Here is a 7492-nt window from a genome sequence, read left to right on the forward strand (position 1 = left end):
GGGAATGAAATTCCTAAGTCTTAATAGTATGCAAAGAAGCTCATGTGTCCCTTTGGTTTGGAGTATAAGAAGATACATGCATGTCCTAATGATTGTATTCTTTATCGAAATGAGTATGAACAATTGCAGGAGTGTCCACAATACAAGCTGTCGCGCTACAAGCGCATGAGTTACAATCTTGGTATGGAGGGACCTCCTGCTAAGGTATTGTGGTATCTTCCTATTATTCCAAGGTTTAATCGTCTATTCTCAATACTAAAAGACGCTAAAAACTTGAGGTGACATGTAGAGGGAAGAAAGAAAAAAAGAATGCTGAAGCATCCAGCTAACTCCCCGCAGTGGAAGAACATTGATTAATTTGAAGTTTGAGAAATTTGGTGATGAAGTCAGAAATTTAAGGCTTGGGTTGTGCACGGACGGGATGAATCCATTTGGCACTCTTAGTACCCAACACAACACATGGCCGATACTTTTAGTGATTTATAATTTGTCTCCTTGACTGTGCATGAAACGTAAGTATGTAATGCTTTCATTGCTAATAACGCGGCCTAGGCAACCTGGAAATGACATACATGTTTACCTTGCGCCGCTTATTGACGACTTGAGAAAGATGTGGGATGAAGGGGTTTCCATTTTCGATGCTCATCAGAATGAGATGTTCACATTGCGTGCAACCCTTATGTAAACCATGAATGACTTCCCTGCATATGGAAACTTGTGTGGGTACAAGGTCAAAGGAAACAAAGCATGCCCCATATGTATTGATGACACATCAAGCGTATACATTAAGAATTCTCGCAAAGATGTCTACTTGGGGACTCAAAGGTTCCTTAGGTGGATCACCCGTACCGTAGGAAGAAAAAGAATTTTGATGGTACAGTGGAAGAGGATACTGCTCCATTGACTGGTGCTGAGATTTGTGCTCGGGTGAAAGGTATACGAACGGTGTTTGGAAAATAAAAAAAAACTGTGGTCTCAGCTGCTCTGTTTAAGAAAAAATCAATCTTTTGGAAGCTTCTGTACAGGAAAGAACATGACGTTAAGTACTGTCTTGGTGTGATGCATATAGAGAAGAATGTGTGTAATGCTCTTTTGGGAACGCTTATGAATATCCAAGGGAAAACAAAGGACGGAAAGGGTGCACAGTTAGATTTGCAAGAGATGGAGATTCGTCCAGAATTGTGGGCTCATGAAAAGGTTAGAAAGGGAAAGGAACCGGGAAAAGAAGATAAATTTTTTTCGAAAATAGGGAAGGAGAAGAGCAAAGGAAAGGGAAAGAGAAAGGCCACGGATGCATTAAAGAATAAAGTTGAGGGTAAAGGTAAGGATGAAAAGACTTATTTACCTCCGGCTTGTTATACATTGTCAAGGGTAGAGAAACGTATGTTTTGTGCATGTCTGTATGGCATTAAGGTTTCATCAAGGTACTCATCTAACATGAAAAGATTTGTATCCTTGAATGGAGAATTGAAGCTGACAAGTATGAAATCCCATGATTGTCACATTATGAAGTAAGTATTCCTACCAATTGCAATCCGTGGTATTCTACCAAAGCACGCGAGGGAAGCGATTAGGAGCTTTTGTTCGTTTTTCAGTTCAATATGCAGCAAAGTGCTTGATCCTTGTACACTAGATTCTTTTCAAGCGGATGTGGTTGTGACTTTGTGCAAATTTGAGATATGTTTCCTACCCTCATTTTTTGACATAATGGTTCATCTGATTCTTCATTTGGTGCGTAAGATTAAGTTGTGCGGTCTAGTGTTCATGAGGTGGTGTTATCCTTTTGAAAGACACATGGGTACATTGCAAAATAAAGTACGGAACCGGGCTCACCCTGAAGGAAGTATGAAACAAGGGACCGTGGGTGAGGAGATAGGTAACTTTGTGGCGGACTACATAGCCCTTGCTCAACCTATTGTCTTCCTACTTCTCGACATGAAGGGAGACTTGATGGTCATGGCACAATTGGGTCAAAACGAATGCCACCTGACCGAGATCAGTTCTTACAAGCACACCTTTATGTGTTGCAGATGTGCACCCATATTTAGACGAGCACATGGATAGTTTGCGTGACGAATTTCCATCGAAAGGTGAAAGGGCACTTATGCAGTTGCATAATAAGAGGTTTGTTAATTGGTTTTGTGATCGAGTAATGGGTCGATTGGATGATACTAATTTGACCGATACATTACGGTGGCTTGCGTACGGTCCTAGGGATGATGTTCGTTCATTTGAGGGATATGACATCAACGGGTACACTTTTTGGACTAAGGGTCGGGATTTAAAATCTTCCTCCACCGAAAACAGTGGTGTAATTCTTGTGGCATCGTTAATGGAGTTTGCAAGTGCTAAGGATAAATCACCTGTCGATGCAAAGTTGTCATACTATGGTTGAATTCAAGAAATATGGGAGCTTGATTATTGTAACTTCACGGTTGCTCTTTTCAAGTGTAAGTGGGTTGATAATGTCAGGCGTAGCGTTAAATATGATGACTTTACTCTTGTAGATCTTGGCCACTTGAATGATAGTGCGGAACCATTTATCCTTGTATCTCAAGCTAAGCAAGTGTTCTACGTAACCGACCCATTCGATTCAAAATGGTCTATTGTGCTAGCTAGCAAAAGAAGAATCCTAGGCTTGGAGATGTTGAGGATGAGGAAGAATATGATGCGTTTGATGATTTTGCACCTTTTACTGTTCCTCAACTTGTTGTACCAAATGACATAGACGGCAAAGCAGGTTATATGCGATCATACCACAATGAAGGAATTTCAGATTGAGGTAGTATGATTAAAAGTTAGTAATAGTTTCATTGCAAATATAGTTTAGTTATCATGTATATAGGAGCATAAGTAGGCAAAAATGACATAAATGACATAAATGAGCTTGAATTTGAACCAAATCCTTTGTTTTGTATATAAACTAACATGTTTGTAGTTTGAAATTGCCTAAGTGTACTCATTACCATGCATATACAAGGTTATAGACCATAAGTAGGTGAAAATGGCTTAAATGAGCTTTTACTTAACCCAAGTCCTTTGTTTTGTATATAAACTAAAATTTAATCATTCTAACATCTCATATTCATTATATTTAACATGTTTGTAGTTTGAAATTGCCTAAGTTTACTCATTATCATGCATATACAAGGTTATAGGACCATAGGTGAAAATGGCTTAAATGAGCTTCTACTTAACCTAAGTCCTTTGTTTTGCATATGAACTAACATTTAATCATTCTAAAAACTCATATTCATTAAAATTAACATGTTTGTAGTTTGAAACTGCCTAAGTGTACTCATTATCATGCATATACAAGGTTATAGGACCATAAGTAGGTGAAAATGGCTTAAATGAGTTTCTACTTAACCTAAGTCCTTTATTTTGTGTATGAACACTCGCATGCATTATATTTAACTTTTTTGATATTTGAAATTTCATAAGAGTATTCATTTGCACTAATACTTTACTATATGGTAATATCGTTTTATGTTTGTTTTGACAGGTGCTTATATCTCATGGAGGACGATCATAACCTTCATTGTGTAGAGGACATTGAGGATGATGACTATGATGACGAGGAAGAGGATGAAACTTATGATGTGAACAAGGAGGTTGATTTGGGTGAGCCAGAGGATCAGGCTCAAGATTAGTTTGAGCGTAGGCTTGAAGAATTTTAAATTTCAGCTGTACGTGCGCCGCCTATTGAAAATACAGTATGTGAGATTGTTGGTAAGAACCCGACTCTTGAAACTCATGGACAAGGACAGGATCAAAACAACACAGGTGGTGGAGGAGGGGTAAAGGCACCAGCTCAGAGAAAGGATAGGGGTTCGACAACAAGTTTTAAGAAACCTAACGGTCCCATGGTCTTGGAGTATGACAACAACGACCAACCCGGGGGAAAATGGCGTCGACAATATGCTAATCATGTTGGCATGTGTGCGCACAAAATCCCCATTACACTTGTAATGCGGCAAGTACCTCCAGGTTTGATTCAAACCTTTTGGGATGATACAAGGGTAAGTGTTTTTTGGCACATTTAGACAATTTAAGAAACCTTCACCTTACGGTTGTTTGTAAATAGAAACTAATAATTGGTTTGTATTTGTGCTTGCAGAGGCTGTTTTCTGTTCCTAATGATGTCGAGAAGAGAAGGGTGTTTAAATCTTTATTAGCGGATGGATTGATCAGAGGCTTTAAGACCACCTTAACTAATGGATGGATCTATAAGAAGAAGAAATCAAAAAAGAAGAAAGCTGTTGAGGATGACCTTCTCCCGCGGCAAAAATGGCCGAGCATGTCAAAAGAAGATTGGGAAAATTTCGTTATTAAAAAATAGTCAAAAGAAAGCCATTGTAAGTTTGTGTAAATCTGATGCCAATTAAATAATAGCTTGACTCTTTTTGTGGTACTAATATTAACATTTGTTTTTATGTAGGAACTTCGAGCGCAAAATACAAAAAATGCATTGTAGAAGGAGTACACCCATCGTATGGGGGCTAAGACATTTGCTGAAAAGAGACCTGAGTGGATCGAAAAGGGTTTATACCCTAAATCGCTCCTAGTGCTATCGAAAGAACCCTCTAGTTCCACAGTCACTACTTTGGTGAGTCGTGTCGGTGATTTCTTTTGTTCTCTCCATACGTTTGATAAGGAAACCGGAAAATGGGTCATCAAGGGTCTGGAAACCAAAAAAAATGGCATATAAACTTGTAAGTTACCTATGAATTGTTGAATATTAAGAAGCTTTTGTATCAAAATCACTATACAAACCATTAACTGTATTATTGACATCCTTTTTCCTTTTGCTACAACTTGAGCACACTCAAGAACTATTAGGGCGCAAATTGGTCCCAAGTGTGGAGAATGACCCTTTCACCTTGGCTTCGGGAAAGCCATACCATCCAAGATGAGTAGTAGGTTCGGGAGGGTCATTGCTAGGATGGAAAAAGATGATGGGTCCAGAATACACAAAATCGGGTCGATCTCGAGCAAGTGTTAACTCACCGGATGAGTTGGATGCCAAGGTGGCATCAATTAAGGAACAAGTACGCAACGAGTTAGTAGGTGAATTCAATGCTTGGGCGAAGCAGATGAACTTACCGAGTTTTCCATTCCCCGCGACTACACCGGTCGACTCAGTAGTCATCCACAAGGACAAGAAGAAGGTGATGGACATGGAGGAGATGAGATACATGGAGAAGATGTGCTACCTGAGGTAGTTTCAATTGTATAAATTTTTTTGAAATATTGAGTCACGTGAGATCTGAGGTGGCAGATTGATGAACTATTGCAGGTTCCTACTCCTACACATGCGGACTCGAGGGAGCTTGATAATCTAACACCGCATGAATATCCAGATTTATAGGTGATTTGTAACCCTCTAGCGTAATGAATTTCGTTACATTATCAATGGTGTAGTAAAAGACCTATTTTGATAACTTCTTTTTTTTACAAGTGTAGGAAGATACCCGGTGTGCACTTCTATCCTCGGGGCTTGCAAATAGTGTAGAATTGAATTTCGTGGCGTATGGTAGCTTAGTGCACAAGAGAATACCGGCGATACAACGGGGCCACATCATTACTCGATTGGGATCGCTTCGGTGATTGCGGGGTTCGAAGACATCGCACTACCTATACCGATAGAGGAGGTTAAGATAACAAAGCTTTGGCAAGCTGTTAGCTTCGTTCATTGACCATGTGCGTGGGTGAGGTTGATTAACGAGGTAATTTATTTATTTTCATTTTTTTAGTGTTAAATAACCGTTAGGCACTCTCTAACTGCACCTCTGAAAATAAAACCGCCAAAATAGCACGACTCTCCGACCCCCTTCTCCGATGCTGAGGCTGTGGCGGCCTCGGCTGCCGCTCCATGGGAAGTTGCAGCCTCGGCAGCAGCCTGCCTGGGCTTCTGTGGCCTCGGCGGGGGCTGCAAGGGCAGGAGTGGCCTCGGTGACGGCTGCCTGGACTGTTTCGGCCTCGCCGACGGCTCCTTCAGCTGTTCCGGCCTCGGCGGAAGCTGTATTTTTTTTTTGGGATTATTTTGAGCCATTATTTTTTTTCTTAACTCACTCGGTCGTTGAAGTTTCAAATTTGCATGGAATCCAAATTTCAAAGAGAAGGAGGGTGGAGAAGCCTAAAAGCATTGATCAACTTAACAAGAAGATGAGTGAACAACGGTCCAAGAGTGAATAAGCATCAAAGTTGCTTTCTTCGAGAGGTTCACCCATGCAACCTACCCACTTGTTGAAGACATTGTTCTTCAATCGCTCTCTGCTGATTTGACCTTTCTTCACAACCGTGTTTGTCATTTGGTTGATCCCATGGAAGTTGCACTTCCTAAGGCAATGTTCCACTATGATGAGGATGCAGTTGCATGGATTAGAAAAGAAGATGTGAAGGAATTTCTACGTGGTGCAAAGCTTAACATTTCCCTCATTCAAACATTCATGAGGTACTTCAATGCCCACATAATTTACACTTTTTTCAATTTATTCAAATTTGTGGTGATTATCCTTCATTTGATTAATTATTCAATGTTCATGCACGCAGAGCACTACAGGAGCACTTAACTGAAACTGATTCTCCTTGTAAAGTTGGGTGGTTATGCCCCGAGCAGCTATCCACTCCTAGAATCATAGGCAACCCCCGTGACGTGTTGTATTATGTTGAACAGAGTTTCAGGGAATAAGTGCGTGCGGGAGAGAAGTTCATATTCGCCCCATGTTATAGAGAGTAAGTCTAACCATGTCAAATTCAATCGTTTGGCCTCATTATATATTGACTCCTAAATATTAATATGTTTGTCTATTGTGAACATATGTAGGGAGCATTGGAGCCTCATTGTGATTTGTAATTCCAATAACACAATCTATCACCTTGATTCAGCTCGATCATCGGAGAAGTGGCTTGTAAAGTCTATATTGCAAAAGTAAATATATATAGCTACTAATGATGATTATTGCTAACTAATTTAGTAGTTAGACGACTAATCAAATTTGAATATACTTCATTTACTACAGTGTTATGAAGAAGCTACATTGTCGTGCTCCTCAAGGTCCAACATGGAAATCATCGATGGTAATTTACACGATATTGTAATTATCTTAAAAATCTATGTTAGTAAATATTTGCTAATTTCCTTTGCATGTTTCACTGATGTGATTTGTTCGTCATATGATAGTGCGCAGAATAAGAAAATGGACTTGATTGTGCTTTGTATGTGATGAGATTCATGCTTGACATAGTGATTCATTGTACGGACAGTCAACATCTTGATGAGGTAAGTCCTAAAACTTAATGAAATGCTATTTTGATATGATTTCAAGCCTTAGAAATCTAAAAGTAGATAACATTGACATGTTATGAGAAAGAAATAGTTCATTTAATAAGAAAGGTAGAAAATGGGCGAAATAGAAGTCATATAGGCCATATTTTAGCCATTTTTTTTTGTTAATATGCTCTTTTGATGTGATTTCAAGCCTTAGAA

This window comes from Chenopodium quinoa, unplaced genomic scaffold, assembly GCF_001683475.1.
Source record: "Chenopodium quinoa cultivar QQ74 unplaced genomic scaffold, ASM168347v1, whole genome shotgun sequence".
Classification (NCBI taxonomy): domain Eukaryota; kingdom Viridiplantae; phylum Streptophyta; class Magnoliopsida; order Caryophyllales; family Amaranthaceae; genus Chenopodium; species Chenopodium quinoa.